Source organism: Peromyscus maniculatus, chromosome X, assembly GCF_049852395.1.
Source record: "Peromyscus maniculatus bairdii isolate BWxNUB_F1_BW_parent chromosome X, HU_Pman_BW_mat_3.1, whole genome shotgun sequence".
NCBI lineage: Eukaryota > Metazoa > Chordata > Mammalia > Rodentia > Cricetidae > Peromyscus > Peromyscus maniculatus.
This window is the reverse complement of record NC_134875.1, coordinates 124,259,319-124,279,064: the sequence shown is the minus strand read 5'-3', so window position 1 is coordinate 124,279,064 and position 19,746 is coordinate 124,259,319. Positions and strand designations below refer to the sequence as shown.

General features: G+C 41.0%; 1 protein-coding gene across 9 annotated transcripts in view; it reads left to right on the top strand.

Moving 5' to 3' along the window:
• The first annotated feature begins 16,029 nt into the window (after positions 1 to 16,029).
• Positions 16,030 to 19,746, top strand: part of Jade3 (jade family PHD finger 3) — a 144,351-nt gene continuing 140,634 nt past the window's right edge. For 3 of the 9 annotated variants that reach the window (XM_042269146.2, XM_076562016.1, XM_076562011.1), the window contains exons 1-2: positions 16,394 to 16,527; positions 19,533 to 19,641. The gene's annotated coding sequence lies outside the window, so the exon portion shown is untranslated. Of the gene's footprint in view, positions 16,123 to 16,352; positions 16,528 to 18,217; positions 18,347 to 19,532; positions 19,642 to 19,746 lie in introns of those variants that run through there. The other 6 variants (XM_076562010.1, XM_076562013.1, XM_076562009.1 and 3 more) reach the window with 4 other exon arrangements.

Sequence of the window (19,746 nt, the reverse complement as noted above, 5' to 3'; positions counted from 1 at the left end):
GTCAAGCACCAAGGCCCCAGGTTGGAAAGCACCCGCCCCTCACCTGTGCATTCTCTTTGCTTTGTTTGCTCTCTGACATCCACACCAGGTAAATAAACACTTCAGGAGGATCCTTGACCCTACACCTGGCTACCTCCACAGGAGGTCCTGGGTGAAACATTAAGTAAGAATTCATTACGTTTTGTGCAGTTACAGATAAGTTCTTCCCAAATTAGGTCAATAGAATAAAATGCAAAATTAGAAAAAGTTGTTACTTGAAAATACTGTTTAAAACCATTCCCATGGTGCTTGGGGGTTAGAGGCATTGCTTTGTGTGTTTTTTTAAAGAAAGTAAAGGCTGGGCGGTGGTGGCGCACGCCTTTAATCCCAGCACTCGGGAGGCAGAGCCAGGCGGATCTCTGTGAGTTCGAGGCCAGCCTGGTCTCCAGAGAGAGTTCCAGGAAAGGCACAAAGCTACACAGAGACACCCTGTCTCGAAAAAACAAAAACAAACAAACAAAAAAATTAAAGAAAGCAAAAGGTTAAGGATACAATAGCAAATCCCTGGGGGCAATGCCTCCCTTTACATCAAAACTACTTGTAATTCTCTTTAAAAGTTGATTTGGTTTCCTCTCTTGAACCTTTTGAAGTGTATAGTTTATCTTTTTTCTATTGTACTAGAAAATGTTTTAAATAAATGAAAAAATAATGGCTATCCTTACGGCATGCTTACACATGCAGAGCAGGAGCTTTACCTATAATTACCCCCACTACCCCTCGTTTCCCATCCCCATCCCACTGGTGCCCTTCCTCCCTTCCACACAGCTCCCTTTTGCTAGAAAACTTAAATCATACATTTTATAGATAATTATACTATCTTTTCTAATCTCTAGTTCCCTTTTATTCTTTACTGGCTTTTTTCTTTCCTCTTTTGTTATTTCTCTTTCCTCTACCAATTTTGTTTATATGTTTTGTTTCATTTAATGCATATTTGTCATTCATATTAAGTAACTTCTGAAAAGGGTCAGCTTTGTGTAATATATGGATTTGAAAACCCTATTAAAAGGAGAAAGGAAAAGATTTAAGACCATTTCTGAAATTAACCCAGAAGTTCCTTCAGGGAAAGAGTAGAATGAAAACACTTGGATACTATGTTCCGGGAAAGTAAAAAAATTTCCAAGAAATTTCTGGAGAACATAAGGAGGAAAAATAGTGCTGTTGTGATGTTTTTAAGCACAGTTGGTTTTGGTTGTTGTTATCACATCCAGCACACAGGATTTATGGATGGACTTGGAGAATTCACACATAGAAGGAGGCCTAGAGCAGTTTTCATGGGCTTCTTTCCCACAAGGAGTTGGTGCTTCTATCTTCAGAAAGCTGATTACAGAGCCTTGTGAGAACTCACTTAGATGATAGTTCCCAAGAGGAAGAAGTCTTTCCTAAGTCAGACAGCACAGTTTACTTCAAATATGGACAAGGATGGTTGTCTCTAAAGTTGACCATTCTCTGGAATCCTTTTGAAACATTTGATTTATAAAAATAGTCTAAAGAAAGAGCATAAAAGTTTGGGGAAAATTAATTTTTAAAATGCATATAGATCTGGATTTGCAAAACAAAAGTAAAGTGGATGATTGTACCAGTCAAAATTCTGCTAGAGAATATAAAAGAGACTCATTTATATACATACCACATACACCAAGAGACAGTGTGGGTCTGGGAGACATTATGGAGGCTGGCTAGGCAACTCTGATAAAATTTTCTATCTTTAGGGCAGACCATCAGAAAACACTGGCTGAAGGCAAAGCTATTGGGTACATGGTGATGCTGTCATTCGTAGCCAGAATTCTTTGGAAGCCCAATTCTGCTAAGAGCTCCAACATACTGAATTAATATCTAGGATAATCCTCCTTAAAAATCCCTTACTGAACCAGGCAGTGGGGGAGCATGCCTTTAATCCCAGCAGAAGCAGAGGCAGGTGGATCTCTGGTCTACAGAGCAAGTCCCAGGATAGCCAGGGCAACACAGACAAACCCAGTCTCAAAAACAAACAAATAAACAAACAAAAAACCCCTTACTGGTTATGGATTTGAATCATGTCTATAAAACACTTTCACAGGATCCTATCACTTGGGCCTATGGCCTAACTAAGGCTAACTAAGGCCTAACATGTGCTAAGATACAAAATTAACCACTGCAATGAAATTTAGTGCTTCTTTTTAAATCTCATTAGTGATTCCTTTTTTGTGAAAATAAATCATAAGCCCAGAGAGCTGATATTGCCAGTGTGGCTTTAATACATCATTGGTAGTTCACTAGTCACCTGATAAGAGGAAACTATAATAACTAAAACTATCTACTGGGGGTATGGTATTGCTATGTTCCATTAAACTGCTCTCTGTTAACTGGTACAAAAGTTGTTCTTCACTTGAAGTGAATACCTAAAAAGGAAGGATTTCAAGGAATAACTGTGCATTTCTTTCATAAATTATTTTCTCTTGCCACACATGTTAAAAGAGTATTGGGCTGGCTTCATTGGTTCTTTCCACTCTTCTTCCTTGAGATGGAGATTGAGTACTGTAAAATATGCAAATCTACATGCTAGTTGAAAGCACTTTTATTTTGAAGAGTACCTATTGTCCACACTAATGATGTTTTTCTCTGGGCTCATTTACTTATCTGTAAAATGTAAATAATTATTACTATCATGAGGGCTTGGGCAGGATTAGATGAGGAGATTTAAGTCAAATACACAGTAGATACTGTACAAATAACATTTTTGTCACTTTTCATGAATACAGCTTTCATATAAAGTCTTGTGTGTTAAAAGTTCTCTCCAGTTGAGTATAGCACCCTGGAGAAAGAGGCAGGAAGATTATGAGTTGAAGGTCATTTGGGCTACATAGGGAGACCCTGTCCCAAAAACCCAAAAATGGTTGGGACTATAGTCAGTGGTACAGCACATTTCTAGTACATGTAGGGCTGAGTTTTATCAACACACACACACACACACACACACACACACACACACACACACACACCACCACCACCACCAGCAACTGCAGCACAGTACCAAGTGAGATTTCTAGTGTTCATTAATTTATCACATTGACTATAAAACCCTCATTGCAGCCAGACTCAGAAAGACAAATTTTTTTTAATCATAAGCAGAATTTAGGTGCGTGCGTGCGTGCGTGCGTGCATGCGTGCGTGCATGCGTAAGAAAGAGAGTGGGGAAATGAAAGTAGAAGAGGGACTATTGGGGGAAGGAGAAAGTATAAAGTGTAGGAGAGGGAAGTGGAGAACAAGAGAGGGTAATAAAAAAAATAAAGTCAAAGTATTGTATATTTTCTCTCATGCATAATCAAGAGAGCAAGCAAGAAAGAGAAGAAAGGGAGGAAAAAAGAGGTGGGAAGGAGGGAGGGAAAGTGAGTCTGTATGTGTCTGTGTGTAACATGGAAGCAGAAGTGGGACTATATGAGAGGAGAGAAGGGGCCAGTTTGGGAGATGGACAGGGGTAGGTAGTGCAGGCATGAAATGAGTAAGATACAGTGATGTGTGTGTATGAAAATGTCATAATGAAACTCATGACTTTGAATGCTAAATAAAAATGTGAAAAACCATTCTCTTAGGTTTATTTATTAAATGTGTGTACACCTGCCATGATGCACATGCTGAGGTTAGAGGACAACTTTCAAGAGTTGGTTCTCTCCTTCCACCATGTTAGTTCTGGTGATTGAACTCGGGTCATCAGTCTTGGTGGCAGGTGCTTTTAAGCACTGAGCCTCCTAAATTTTTTAAATAAAAATGAAATAAAACAAAATGATACTACCACCACCAGCAAAAGCTTCTTACTGCTGGTTCTTTTCTATTTACTTCTGTGCATATTATGTTAGTTTCTTTATCAGTGACAAAATAGGTCACTTAAGGGATGAAATATTTACTTTGTCTCCTAGTTTCAGAGGTTTCAGTCTATAGCCCCTGGCTCTGTTAACTCTGGACACACAGCAATGAGAGCTTATGTTCTGGGCAAATCACCTCATAGTACAAAGAAGTAAATGCCCCTAGTAACCAACTTCCTTGAGCTAGGTCCCACCTCCTGAAATTTCTAGCACCTCCCAAAACAGTGCCACCAAATGAAGACCAAGCTTTCAAAACATGAGCCCATGGGGGCATTTCATTTTGAAACCATAACACACAAAGGCCATTTTTACACATTATCATTTCAACCTTGAGTGAAGATAAAATTGCTTCTTTAATTGAAGTGTCAACTATTTTCCTATTTTTATCTAAAAATGTTCTTGCAAGTCATGGTAGTAATGTTCTGGACAAGTGTAAGGTGTCACCAGGTTTCACAAGTGTGAAATAATATTTTACTGAGCAGAAAGGAAGCATAACTTAAAGGCTTTTTAAAATCAGACTCATGTGGCTTGTCACACACACAGATTGTTTTGCTTTATTAATTGTTAACTATAAATAGAGGTTCATTTTCCCTGGAGAAAAACAAGAGCTAAATCTACAAACCTCTTCACTCCCCACTCCCCATTGGTAACTATCATTATCACTTTGGCCAGTGTCCTTTCAGACCACTGGTCTATGAATTTACACAGTGCAGTGCACAGGCAGAGGAACCCATGTGGAAAGCAGGTATTTACTTGTCTAAGGAAAATGCTGCCTGCTACTGATTCTTATCTCAGGACAGATTGTGGTGTGATAGTTAAGAAAAATAATAGTAGAAAAAGGATAGGAGATTTTGCCAAGAGCGATCATTTAATTCTCTAGACTTCTTTGGTCTTTTCATTTTGAGTCCCCTGAGCTCATTTATGGCATGTAATACCACCATGGAGTGTATGAAACAGCCTAAGCAGTTTCAAGATCTTGCATTCTGTTTCATCAACTAGTCACTAGTTACTAGTGGTTCACGAAATATAGATAAACAATCCCTTGTGCATGTGAAAGTATCTCCACCAAGATAAACAAAGTTTGCACTCTTTAAAGTGCAAACTGAAGTCATTACCCTTAATGTCAAATTCTGTCTTCCAACTGAAACAGAAAAATCTCTTCATTTACTTATTTAAAATATGAGATTGAGCTAGGTAGCATCCATTTATATAAATCCCAGCAGTCAAGAGGCTAAGACAGGAGGATTGCTGTGAGTTTGAGGTCAGTGTAGGTTACATACTGAATTTCAGGATATTCTAGGCTACAGTGTGAGAATCTTTCAATAAAACAACAAAAAAGAGAGCTGGGGATATAGCTCAGTAGCAGAAAATTTGCCTAGTGTATTCAATCCCTAGTACTACAAAGCTTGCTTTATGTTTCAAACAGGATAGTAGATAATTCTCCTTGCTGTTCCCCTCTACACACAACTCAAATTTCTGAAGAACTATGCAAAGGCTCATCAGAAAGTTCTCTGCAGGGTAGGAAGCAGAAAGCCAACTTGACAGGGACCTTAGGGTTCTAGGGATGGCATTTGGGTGAGCTCCTTGACCTTCCCTTTTATCTTCCACATAGGTCAGAATAGGTACTAAAGAGGCCTGTAACCAAGAACCTGAGTTAGAGCAAAGCAAACCAAAGAAAAACCTGTTCTTTGTGACCAAAGCACTGGAGAAGGAGAAAAATCAAGCCCAGTTGAGAAAAACCTTACTTGACAACACCAGCAGTGCCCTGGTGTCAGCGGGGCCTATGTGGGGTCTAGAGGTTGTCAACTTGCTTTGGTGGCCCTAGACAGCTGGAGGAAAAGCACTCCTCCCTTAAGAGAACACCAGCTGAGATTAAGCAGGAGTCCCAAAGGCACCAGGGAGCTTGGGGAAGTACTTTCCTCCCTGCTGCTGGCTAGCAGCAACAGCCAAGAGCCAGCAGGAGCTCCAATCCTCCAAACACACCAGGCAGCTGGCAGAGGCGTGCTCTGCCCAGCTGGCAGCTTTGGTGGATACCCACCAAGTAGCAAAGACCTCCGCCCCCAGCTACAGGGAAACCAGAGTTAGCATCTTATGTCTGCATCCACGTAGTGGTAGTGGACAGCCCTAGCAGACACTCTCCAACCCCCAAACCCACAGGCACTTGAGGGGACCAAGTGAGGATCAGATCCCTTAGCCCCTACCACAAGGCAGGCTGCTGGGGAGGCGCTTTCCTGTTTATCGTCAGTGGCATCAGCAGAGAGCTCATACAGAGTCAGGACATCTGCTACTTCCCTCCCACCATCGGGCACCAGCGGAGGATGCAGACAGGTGCTCCCCCTCCCCGCCGCTGTTTCCATGCCAGTGGAAACTGAGTGAGAAGTCTGGACTTTCACCCTGTCTGCCAGCAGCAGCTGGTGCCCCACACCCTCCCAATTAGAGTAAAGGAAAGCTCTCAGAGAGCAGGGTACTGCAGAAAGGGATTTTTTAAATCTGTAGGGGAAGCGCCTGAAAGGCACCTGCCTGGTCCAAATGTGATACCTGCCTAGATCACCACACCTGCAGGTCTGGAACTGAACTAGCAGTGTGGCATACTGTGATTCAGGTTTTCATGGTGGCTTCTAATTAACATACAGAGCAGACCAGAATGGCACAGGCAGAGCCCTAAAAATTAAATTGTCATTGGAACCGCAGCCCACAAATTTAGGCCAGGAAACGACAAAAATACACACACCAAGACACAGCATAATGAACCTCTTAAAACCGAGAAAGACAAAGTGTCAGGGCGAACCTCTTGAAAGCAGCTAGAGAGAAAACCATTCATTACCTATAAAGGAACGCTGATTTAAATGATAGCAGATTTCTCATCTAAAACTAGAAAGGCCAGAAGGAAGTGGTACATTTTTCAAACGACAAAAGAAAAAAACTGTCAACTCTTAATTCCATGTTCAGGGAAAATACCCTTCAAGAATGAAAGGGAAATAAAGACATTCTCAGATGACAGAGAAAATTTATAAAAGTTTCACTAGCAGATGTATCATTAATGAATGGCTAAAGGAAGCTCTCCAAACCAAAAGGAAATGATACCGGAAAGAGTCTTGGAACTTTAGAAAGGAAGGAAAACAATGACATACATAACACTCAGAATAAAACTAATATACTACCCCTTTCCTTGTATGTTTTTCTATACAAAAATCAAGCAAAAAATATACAACCTGACAGTAGGGTCAATCTAAAAGACATAAATAAGAAAATTCTATTTCAAAAGCCGAATGATAAAAAGAGCTAGCAAAAAAAAAAAAAAAAAAAAAAAAAAAAAAAAAAAAAAAAACCAAGGTTTTCTAGCCAAGTGTGGTGGCTCACCCCTGTAATCGCAGCACTGAGAAGGCAGAGGCAGGAGGAGTGCTACAGGTTGGAGGTCAGCTATGACTACAAATCATACAAAAATACAGTTTCTACACTATATTAGAACTGGTAAAATGTTGGGAATGATAGCCCATGATACATTACACATATATTTTAATATCTAGAACAAACATTAAGAAAACTATGCAAAATAGAATTCTAAAAATAATTTGGGCAACCCCACAGTAAGGCAAGAAAAGGAAAAGAGGAATGAGAATCAGAAGAAAAAATTCTAAAGCAACAAATAAAATGCTAAATATCAATAATAGTGGTCAAGTTGAGTTTTCTAAATAAATAAATTAAAAGAAATGTACAAAATAAGTTTTAAAAATTGGTATATGCTATCTACAAGAAACCTACTTCAAATATAATAACATAAGTAGAAAAACTAAAAAGGATGTGAAATTATACAAAGGTTAATTCTTAAAAGCAAGAGCAGATATATACTAATATAAGATAAAGTAGAATTCAGAGGAAATAAGATTACCATGGATGAAGAGGTGTATCATATAAAGATAAATGAATCAATTCCCCCAAATGGCACAGAAATCCTAAATATAAGTATACCAATAAACAGCTTTAAAGACATGAAGCAAAGTCTGATTGAACTAAGAAACACACAAATCCATAATTATAGCTGGGGATTTCAATAGCCTCTTCTCAGAAATAGAACTATTATACAGGAAATCAGCAAGACTATGAATCAATAGCACCAGGAAGCCCTAGGTGTTAATTTATAGAGCACTATGCCCAACAATAGCATAGTTCAATTTCTTTGAAAATATTCATGAAACATTTACCAATACAGTCCATCTTCTGGGTCATAAAACAAGCATCACTGAATATAAAAGAATTATAGAACATGTTCTCTGACATAATGAAATCAAATTAGAAATCAATAGAGTAGTCAAAAAAATTTCAAACACTTGGAAGCTAGACAATACATATAAAGGTCAAAAAATTTAAGGGGAAAATTTTTTTAAATACAACAAACTGAATGAAAACAAGAATGCAGTATGTTTGTGGAATGTAGCTATGTCAACATGAGAATTTACAGCAGTAAATTTTCACATTAGAAAAAAAGAACTGGGCAGTGGTGGTGCACACCTTTAATCCCAGTACTCGGGAGGGAGAGGCAGGAGGATCTCTGTGAGTTTGAGGCCAGCCTGTCTACAGAGTGAGTTCCAGGACAGCTACAGCAGTACACAGAGAAATCCTCTTAAGAAACTAAAAACAAACAAACAAACAAACAAAACAGAAAGAAAAAAAGAAGAGGTCTCAAATAAATCAGGTAAAATCCTACCTTAAGAGACTATAAGAGCTAGCAAGTTGGCTCAGTGAGTAAAAGTGCTTGCTGCTAACCCTGAGGACTTGAGTTCAATCTCTTAGACCCACATGGTGGAAAAAGAGCTAACTCTGGCAAGCTGTGCTATGACCTCCACATGCAAGCTGTGGCACACGCACGTGTTTTCATGTACGCACAAGCGCGCGCATACACACTAACTAAATAAATATTAAAAAATTACGACCATTAAGCAAAAAGAGCCCATCAATTTGAAAGAGAGCAAGGGAGTGGGGAACATAGGAAGGTTTTGAGGGAGGAAAAGGAAAGGAGAAATGATTTAATTATAATCTCAAAAAAATTAAAAATACTGACCAAGATAAAAAGAGAGAGAAGATAGTCACTAACTTCACAAATTAGACAAAGGATCTTACTATAGCTCTAGTAATGCTGTAAAGGAAATAAAAGAATGTTATGCATATAAATGTGACAACTCAGATGACATAGGAATCTCAACTGATATGAGTATTTACTGCCTATCTAGCCCAATAGCTATTTAAAAATGTATTTGAAATATATTTGTTTTGTTTAGTTTTTTTTTTTGAGACAGGTTTTTGCTGTGGGATGGTCTTTCTGTATGCTGTGAATATGTGTTGCTATGATATAAAGAAGCTGCTCTGGCCTATGGCAAATCAGGTTATAGCCAAGCAGGAAATCCAAGAGAGAGAGACTGGAGGCAGGGGAGACACCAGCCTGCTGCCCAAGGAACAACGTGCCAGCAGACTGGTAATGCCACAGCCACATGGCAACATATAGAAATGGGTTAATTTAAAATGAAAGAGCTAGCTAGCAAGAATTCTTAGCCATAGGCCATACAGTCGATAATTAATATAAGCCTCTGATTATTTTATAAGCAGCTTTGGGACTGTGGGTGAGAGAGATTTGTCCTGACCACTGGCTGGGTGGGGCACAGAAAATCTTTCAACTACAGGGTTTCTCTGTGTATCAGTCCTAGCTGTCCTAGAACTTTCTTTGTAGACCAGGATGGCCTTGAACTCAGAGCCTGTTTCTGCCTGATTGCTGGGATTAAAGGCATTTACCACCACTGTCCAGCCTATTTGAAATGGTAAAGGTCTCTAAAAAGGAAACCTGCAAGGTTTGACTGGATAAATGCTATCAAACATTTAAAGAACACAACCTATTCTAGAATAACAAAGAATAAGGAACGCATTTGTGTCAAGGGTTTTCCAAGTCATTCCCATGCTTGATGATTCAGCACAAGGACTCACGTAATGCTGCAAAGAGTCATGCTCCTGGCTATGATTCTTTACAGCAAAAGAATGTGGAACAAAACTAGCAAAGGGTGAAGTCCAGAGGAAACTAGGTATAAGCTCCCAGTAGAGACCCAAGGGGTGTACTAATTCCTACAGGAACAAGTTGTGACATGTGTGAACTGTTGTCTGCAAGGGAAGCTTGTTAGAAACTCAGTTCCTGAGGCAATATTGGGGGTTGTTCATGTAGGCACTTCCTGCCTAGCACTTAGTTAAAATTCTAGATTCCTAACAGGAAAGCAGATAGGTGTTCACCATAAAGCATATTGTTTAGACAAACAGCTTAGGTACAGTGAGTGTGTTATTTAGTCTGGAAATGGTAGGAACCCTACCCTAAACCAAGTTCCAAATGCCATGCAAGGATTCACTTTGCAACTGAGCCTTGCTAAAACAGTAGTTAGGCTTGCTATGTCAAGTCTTTCTGCAGCAGCCTGGAAATCAGGAGAGTTGAATGTTTGTCCTAGGATACACATTTGTGCAAACAGATTATGCACTGTAAGCCACAAATATCAGTTCTGGAAATGGTAAGGACATTCCTAAAACCAAAGTTTCTAGATTCCCACTAAAGCCCTGTTACTATTTTTTCCCCAAAACTTCCTCTCATTTATGAGACCAGCAGTTTCCTAATACCAAAACTAGATAATGACAGTACCCTTCCCCCTCCAAGATAAAACCTAATCTGACAAGAACTTGGGCACAAAAATCTGCAGCAAAATATTAGTAATACAGAATCTAGAATCCAGAAAGGTATAAAAATAATCTTACTATAGCCAGGAGGGTTTTTTTCCTAACTATATAAGATTGGTTCAACCAAAAGTTTAAACAGTAACAACCCAAACCTACTAGGGACTTGGGAGATGACTCAGCAGATAAAACTGTTTGCTACCAAGCCTGAGGACCTGAGTTTGATCCCTAGGTCCCAAATGATGGATGTAAAAAACTGACTCCTGCAAGTTGTCCTCTGACCTCCATACATATTCCTACCCCTAAAATAAATAAGTGTAATTTAAAAAATATTTGTGTCTGTGTGTGTGTGTCTGTGTGTGTGCATGCACACATGTATAAAGCATGTGCTGGGTACCCCCAGAAGCCAAAAGAGGGTGTTAGATCCTCTGGAGCAGAAGTTACAGGTGTTTGTGAGCCACTGGACATGGGTGCTGGGATTTGACCCCTAGTCTTCTGGAAGCAAACATTTTTAAGTGCTGACCCACAACTCTACCCCTGTAAGATTATCTCTAAAAACATCTACTAGAGGGGTTGGAGAGATGGCTCAGTGGTTAAGAGCACTGGTTACTCTTTCAGAGGAAACCAGGTTCTATTCCCATGGCAGCTCACAAGCAACCATGACTCCAGGCCTAGGCAATCCATCTGTTTTTTGTTTTTTTTCTGGGCTCACAGGTACCAGGCATGTATGTGGTGCAGACAGACAGACACCCAGTCAAAAAATCCATACACATAAAATAAAATGAATAATTAATTAATTTGTGTGGGGTTTTATTGTGTGGGGTTTTATTGTTTTGTTTTGTTTTGTTTTTGTTTTTTTTGTTTTTTTGGGTTTTTTTTTTTTTTGGTTTTTTTGAGACAGGGTTTCTCTGTGTAACAGGCCTGGCTGACTTGGAACTCACTTTGTAGACCAGGCTGGCCTCAAACTCACAGAGATCTGCCTGCCTCTGCCTCCCAAGTACTGGGATTAAAGGCTTGTACCACCCGCACCAGGCTGGGTTTTTTGTTTTTTTGATTGTTTGATTGGTTGGTTTTTGTTTTTTAGACAGGGTCTATGTAGCTCTGATTGTCCTAGAACTCTCTATGTAGACCTGCCTCTCAGGGATCTGCCTGCTTCTGCCCCTGAGTTTTAGGCTTAAAGGCATGCACCCCTATGCCCAGTTTTGAATTTAAAAAAATAGTAGGGCTGGGAAGATGGCTCTGTAGAGAAAGCAGTTACTGTGTAAGCATGAGAACCATAGTTCAGATTCCGGGGACCCATGTAAAGAGCTGGGCAGGCACAGTGGCCCACCTGTGATCCCATCTGAGAAGACATCCCACATTGTGATGCCCTCTCCAGAGCAAGCTGACTACTTAGACTAGCCAAAATTGGCAAGCTCTGGGTTAAGTCAGAGTCCCTGCCTTGGTAAATAAAGTAGAGAACAATCAAATAAGATACTCAATATCAATCTCTGGTCTCCACACATGTATACACGTGCATGTTCACTTCCCATGTATATACCCACGCACATGTAAAAAGGCATACTCACATGTACACCACATACACATATGCAAAATATTTTTTTAAAACTATCAGACAAATGTCAGTAATATACCTTACTCATGGGTAGGAAGATCACAGGTTAGAGGTCACCCTGGGCTACACAGTGAGACTATCTCAAAAACAAAAACAAAACAAACAAACAAAAAAAACCCAACAAAACCACAAACCAATAAAAAGCCCAAATAACAAAACCCCAACATTCAATCAATGTAATCTACCATATCCATCAAGCTAAGGAAGAAAAATTATATGATCATATATTTAACAAAATTCAGCATTAATTTATGGTAAAAAAAAAAAACTTTTCAGCAAACTATGAATAGATGGGTATGTTCGGAACTTGATAAAGAACATCTCCCAAAACTTTGGTAGTAACACATTTACTGGTGAAAGATGTAATGTTTCTCCCTAAGATCTATCCCAACAAAGGTTGTCTACTCTTATCACTCTCATTCAACATAATTCAAATGCTGCCTTCAGTGAAATCAGGCAAGAAAAGGAATAAAAATAATATGATTGGGAAGGAGTTAAAACCATCTCCACTCCTAAACAACACAAGTTTCTTTCTTTCTTTTAAATTACATTTATTCATTTCCGGCCATCAGGCTTGGTAGCAAGTGCCTTTATTCACCGAGCCATCTTACAAGCCCAATAACATAATTTTTTACATAGAAATTTCCAAAGTACCTGCCAAAAGACTCATAAAACCAATAATTGGGTTCAGTGTGCCACAAGATATTAAGATCAACGCACAAACATCAATTGCATTTCTCTGCTATACTGACAGTGAACAATTAGTGTGTGCCTGGAATTTAAAACACATTACCAGTTACAACCATGACAAAGGAAATGAAGTACTTAGGTACACACTTAACATACTGTACATAGGATCTATATGCTATAAAATTCCACAATGCCAATGAAGAAGTCAAAGAAGATTACAACTAAATGGAGAGATGGAAATTATCATGTAAAGGATTAGAAGTTGGGAAGCTGTCAGTTCTTCCCAAACTGATATATAGGTTTGATGCAATTCCTCTAACAATTACATCAAGGTTTTTATAAATACAAATAAATCCATTACAAAATTTACATGAAAAGACAAATTACCAGCCAAGTGTGGTGGCACACACCTTTAATCCCAGTACTCAGGAGGCAGAGGCAGGCAGATCTCAGTGAGTTCAAGGCTGGCCTGGTCTACAAAGTGAGTTCCAGGACAGTCAGAGATACATAGTAAGACTTTGTCTTAAAACCCACAAACAAACAAACAAAAAACAAAGACAAGATAACTTGGATAGTCAGAACAATTTGGAAGAATAAAGTGAGAAGGATTGCTCTATCCACTTGTTCTATAGCTATCACAATTGAGACTAGTATTCACAGGAGAGACACATAGATTAATAGAATACAAAAGAGCCAAGAAATGGCCCCATACAGATGGCCCAATTGATTTTGACAGAGGTATAAAAGCAATTTAATGAAGCAAAGACAGTCATTAGAATCTCTATCTTAGGTCCAAGTTTATAACAAAAATTAATTCAAAGTGAAACACTGACTAAAAACATAAAACTATAACACTTTCTAGAGGAAACAAGAGAGAAGGCAAATGGGACCAGGTGAAGATTTTTTAGACCTGACACCAAAAGCACTATGTATAAGTGCAAAACTCGATAAACTGGCTCTCTTTGAAAATAGTTTGCGAAATCTCATGTTAAACAAATGAAAGATCAGCTGAAGAACGGGAAAACTATTTTCTGATCATATCCATATCTGACAGAGGACTTGTATTCAGAATATATAAATAACTCTCCAAATTTAATAGTAAGAAATAATCCAATTAGAAAATATCCAAAAGACATAAGCAGACACATCACCAAAGAGATGGCAACTAGAGACATGAAGGAAGTCCAGCATCATCGGTCACTAGGGAAAGTCAATTTAAAATGAGCTATCACCACAGAATGGCTAAAACAGAAATAGTGACTATTTCTAACAAATACTAAGAGTAAAGAAACTGATCTTTTATGTATGGCAGTTAGGAAAACAAGATGGTACAGCTAGTCTGAAAAAAATGTTTCTTATAACACTAAGCACACACTTAGCATCTGACCATCCATGGCATAAAAAAATGAAACTGTTTTCACAAAAACCTCTATAAGACTGTTTACAGCACTTTTATTCTTTTTTTAAAAATGTATTACACCTATTTGTGTGTGTGTGTCCTATGTGTGGAGGTCAGAGGACAGTTTTCAAGACTCAGGGGGTTCTTTCTTTTCGACTTTTTGATACCAGGGATCAAAATGAGGTCATCAGACATAGTCGCTAGTGCTTTTACCTACTGAGCCATCTCCATGGCCCAGCAGTTTTATTCTTAACAGGCAAAGTTGGAAACAGTCCAAATGTCCTTCAATGGACGAACTGTTAAACTGTGGTATATCCACACTGTAGATTATCATTCAGCAATAAAAACAGTGATAGATGTTAAAGAAATTATTCTGAGTGAAAAAACCCGACATGTTTCAAAATGTATGATTCCATTTATATAATATGCTTGAAATGACAAAATTATAGGGATGGTGTGGTGAACATGTTAGGAGTTGCCAGGAATTATTTTAGGAAAAGGAGGCGACTGATGATGAAGGATTCCAGGGGGAATCTTTGAGATAGTTGTGTTGGTCACAGAAATCTACACAGGTGATAAAATTGTGTAGACCTTACGTATTCACATTCAGAAATGGATGCTTGTTAAGTTGATGAAATCTGAATGAGCTCTGTGGATTGGACTGGTGTTACTATCTTGCTTTTAATATAGTTATGTAAGATTACTATTGGGAGAAAACTGAGAGGTACTTACAGGGGTTCATGAGACCCCTCTAATATTTTTGCATCTTCCTGTGGAGTTTTATTTTAAAATAAATCAAGTAAAACAGTAAATGTGAAGGACTATGAATATTTTACCATGCATAGATTTACATATAATGAAGTAGAAAGTATGAAAAATAGACAAAATACAAGAGTCCACATTAATGTTATCCTAGTGAAAATGATTACATGAGTTTATTATAATTGTGAATGATGTATTTTCAGTTCTAGAAAGGTAAATAAAAAGTTGCTTGCAAACTTCTATATTTGTCAGAATTCAAAGGGCCAGAACCATTAGTAAATTATATTCACCTATTTTATATATTATTAATATACATAATTTCCCACTTATTCATACAAAGCTAATATCTTCTATAACTGTGATATTGGCTAAACAAAAAAAATCTGCAAAGCAGGCGATCAGGGGCATAGACCAAAGCAAGTATCCATGGGTGAAGTTTTTAAACTCTCCATCCAATCCTCTCTCTCAGGAAAAACTCAGCCCTTGTTTAAAGGCTTTTCCAAATAATTCTGATGGGCCACCTACAATAACCAAGAAAATGACCCCTACTTTTAAGTCAATCAGCCTTTATATTACCAAAATACCTCCACAGCAACACCTGTATGAAGGTCTGAATAACTGGGAGCTGTAAGCTAACTAAATAGATATCAGAATACAGAAAAAGAAGCCTCACACCATAAAGCATGTTTGCTTACAACTGGATAAATGTGTTGTCAATTGTCTCCTTGCGTTTATTATTTTTCCATACTTCAAGCAGAAATGACAGAAATCAATGGTGGTCACCGAGTTTTTATACAAATTGCACTTGTAGAACTTTAGTTGGAGCAGGGGCTTGAAATGCTCCGTCTGGATTGTGATAGAGCAGGAGCCAGTGCACCTCGCCCTTTCTAGCTCCTAACGGGGCTGGGACTCCTCAGGGCAGCAGCGCGCGCAGCAGGAGGGGAGGAGAACCCACCTGAAGCATTGCGCCGCGCGTGCGGGAGCCCGAAGTGGGCGGAGCCTCGAAGCCGGTGGCGTTGGCGACGGCGCCCAGCCCGCCAGAAGAGCGCGCGGCGAGCAGACGGCGGGGAGTCGGTCGGGTAGGGCGAGCGCAGCCGGCGGGGGGGGGGGGGGGGGGAGTGGCGGTGGTGAGGAAGGAAAGGGAAGAGGCGGAGCGTGGGAGCGCACAGTGTCAGGAATACAATAGTGCTCCGCGCCTCCTCGGCCGCCGCCGCCCAGCAGCCTGCCCAGGGCTGAGGCCTGACAGGCCAGGCGGCCAGGGCGGAGGGCGGGAGCAGAGCGCTAGGGGGCGGCCCCCGTGGCTCCTCGGGAGGCCCGGGGCGGGAGGGCGGGGCGAGGAGGAGATTAGGGGGCAGGTGCGAGGGAGGGAAGAGAAGAAAGCGGGCGGCTAGGGGGCGGTTACCACCCTAGCTGGACTCGCCCGGCACGTTGAGGGGGCCCCAGTGTGCGGCAGGAAAGGAGCGGAGCCCGAAGCAGCGCCGAAGGTAGGCGCTCTCGAGGGTAGCTGCAGTAGCAGCAGCGAGGTTGTGGGCGTAGTGCGGCTTTGGCGGCGGGAGTGGCGGCCTCGAGGAGTGGGACGAGGGCGGCGTGGAGCTAGGGGTCCCGGCCTCGCTGCGCTCAGGGGAGCTCCAGCTCCACGAAGCGGTTGCCTCCGGTGTCCCCCGAGAGCTTTGGAGCCGGGAGTGTGTGGGGGCTGAGGTAAAGTGCCCAGTCGCCCCTCTGCTGGTGGCGCGCTGTGCCTGGTGGCCCGAGCTGGGGGCGGGTGGGGGGGGAGCGGACACGGACACGCGAGCTCGGCAGCAGCCTCCGGGAAACCTCAGGAGGCATTGAGCGCCATAACTGTGGCGGCCGTTCCCTTCACAGTCCCCTCCTGGCGCCCCTTCCCGTGCCTGTTCCGTGCTATCAGGGACTCGTGGGGGCCAGACCTCTGGGCTAGAGGGCATGCTCTTTCTACTGCCTGTGGCTGGCTGGTCCTAGCAGCGAGAGGGCGCACCCTGGCTGTTTGAGCCTTGCGGAGCGGGAAGACACCGAGTGTCTGGAGAGGGGAAGACCGGCAGTGTAGGGAGCAACCAGGCACCCCGAGAGGCGAAATGCCAACCTAGCGGGAGCGCGGGCGCTCTGCCGGCCGGTGAACTTTCCTTTCTCCAGTCATTGTTAGGTTGCTGCGAGTGTTCGCAGCCACCAAGCGCCCTGCGGTCCTGGGGGTGGGAAAATCGCCAGGGCTTTGCCAATTACGGGGAGATTTTTCTGCCACCGGGCATGGCACAGTTGTTAACTTTTCTCCAGCTCTCTAGTTCGTTTTATTACCTCCTCTGAGGGGGCCACATTTATTTGTTTAATCCTCCAATCTTTTTCTCCTGCATTTCGGAACAGAACCTTGGCTTTGGTGGAGCCTGGCTTTAAATTACACAGGGCAACCTGTGTTCATTATTTGTCAGGAAGAAAGTGGGGTGGGATGTCGAGTGTCCTTAATGGTGATCACATATCTTAAGAGTTTATCTCTGTGCAGCCCTAGGACATAGGTCGCTTGTAGGGATTTGGCATGAAACTTGTTTGGCTGCTCCATTGGCGTTCTGGGTTGCAAGGAAATCCATGTTCTGAGATGTGTGCAAGGGTCGACCCCCACCCACCTTGTGAGATACACTCATCTCTGAAGCTGAGGACGAGACCCCCACCCTCTACCCTCCTCAGTTTGATTGTATAAGAAATCAAAACCGTGGTGACAGTGTCATAGAGGGAAAGGCGACCTCATTCCCTGCATTGAGTCAGATAAAGATAACTGCTACTCTCCCAACTCTGAAAAATAATGAAAAAAAAGGTAAAAAACTGGTTGCACAACATCGTTGCCTAGTTCATGATAACCAGAATCCACTTTTCCAGACTACTTCTTAAATACCTTGCCTGCAGCCACTTCTTGTCAGCCTGGGGGTTGGAGAATGGGGGTGGGGAGAAGAGCAGAGTCCACTTGAAACAAAGCATTGTGTTTTATTTAGTTTAGTATTTCTGGAACATCTGTAATGGTGGGAACATAGAGCCTGGCCTTTGTACCCTTTGAATAGTGTAGTTCTTACACATTATATGATGACTCTGGATAAATAAAAACAGATTTTTTTCTTTTTTGTTTAACCTTAAGAGTATCCTACTTCGATAATTATCATTTTCTTTTTTATTTAAGGTGAGTTCTGAGTTTAAATGCTTGAATTATTAGAGGATAAACTCTCAGTTCAAGGATTACAGAAGTTGGAAGGTGCTATTCATATTAAGTTGGGGAGCGCCCAGTTCATATTAAGTTCTCAACATCAGGTACCATCATTGCCATTTCTTTCATTTGTGCTCTTCTGTATACTTCTGACACTAGAGAAGAGCTCTTATTCCAATACTGTTGCCTTGAAAGATTTTTTAGCTGGTTAGTTCGGAATAATACAGGTTACAGTGTTCTAATTCCAGAACCCACACTTTATTTCCAATTTTCTGAATCAGACCATGACATTGTGGTATGACTCTTGATCTCAGACAGTTCAAAGTGAAGGAGCCAGGGATGACTTGGAAACAACTTTCAGGCCACTTGTGAACTACTTTCTGGCTTTTAGAGGAGGGCCCCAGGACTATCACAGCTGATGATTCCCAGGCAGTTATCACACCCGAGACATATGAGTTAGTGAAAGCTAAAGTACAAGAATGTTCGAAAACTTACAGGTTTAGTATGGTCATCTACTTTAATAATGCTTGTCTTTTCCCCCTCTTGTGTTCTACCAACCATAACAAATGTTTGTCCTCTAAGCAATACAAAGCTGTCTCTTGTTTATTTACTTTGAGGTCTAGCTGAAACTAATCACATATTTTGGGGGTGGTGAGGAAATCAGGAGACATCAGGTGTTTGTGGAGACGGGACATTAGAGAGCTCTTAGAAGCTTTGATCAGGGATGCAAAGAGGAAGGCTAAAATGAATTTGAATATTATAATAGAACATAATGTACCTACTACCTCTTCATGGAGCTTACAAAAAATAGGAACTGAAGAAGATAGAATTGATATGCTTTCTTATATTAAGATAATCTCTTATCAGGGGATAATTTACTGTGATCTTTGCTTGCCTCACTTTTCTAGATGAGAGGTGGGTGTTGGGTGATATTCATCTGGCACTATCCTAGCCATAATTTTTGGTGTTGAAAATTGAACCTAGAGCCTTGCACATGCTAAGCAAGCATTCTACCACTGAGCTACCTACCACTTACCCTGATACCCTTATAAAATGGGGATATTTGGCTCATCTATAAATTTGAATTGTTCTAGTTATTGTGGCTGAGAAAGATAAAGCATTCTCAGCTTTATAAAGGTTTCCAGGATGGGGAGAATCTAGGATGGATGATTAGATAGGATGATTGAGTAAGAGGGTGCTAGCAGATGATCATTATAGACCAAGTAACTACTGCTTTAAGTTTTCTGTTTTTGTAACTCCCCCATGGTTATTTTTGTGTCCTCTCTGTAGGTCTTTCCATAGACAAGCGAAGCAAGGCTCCTACAATCAAAAGTGCCTCTGTGCTGAGTCTTTGGGAAAAACTTACCTGATCCAATCTGCCAGACTTGGAAAAGGAAAGGTAAAAACTCAAAGTGCTGTTTTTCTGACATGAGGGCATGTCCTTGGAGGTACTGGGGTTCGGGGGGAGTCTGATATGCCCTGAAGAAAAAGGATCTGACAAGGG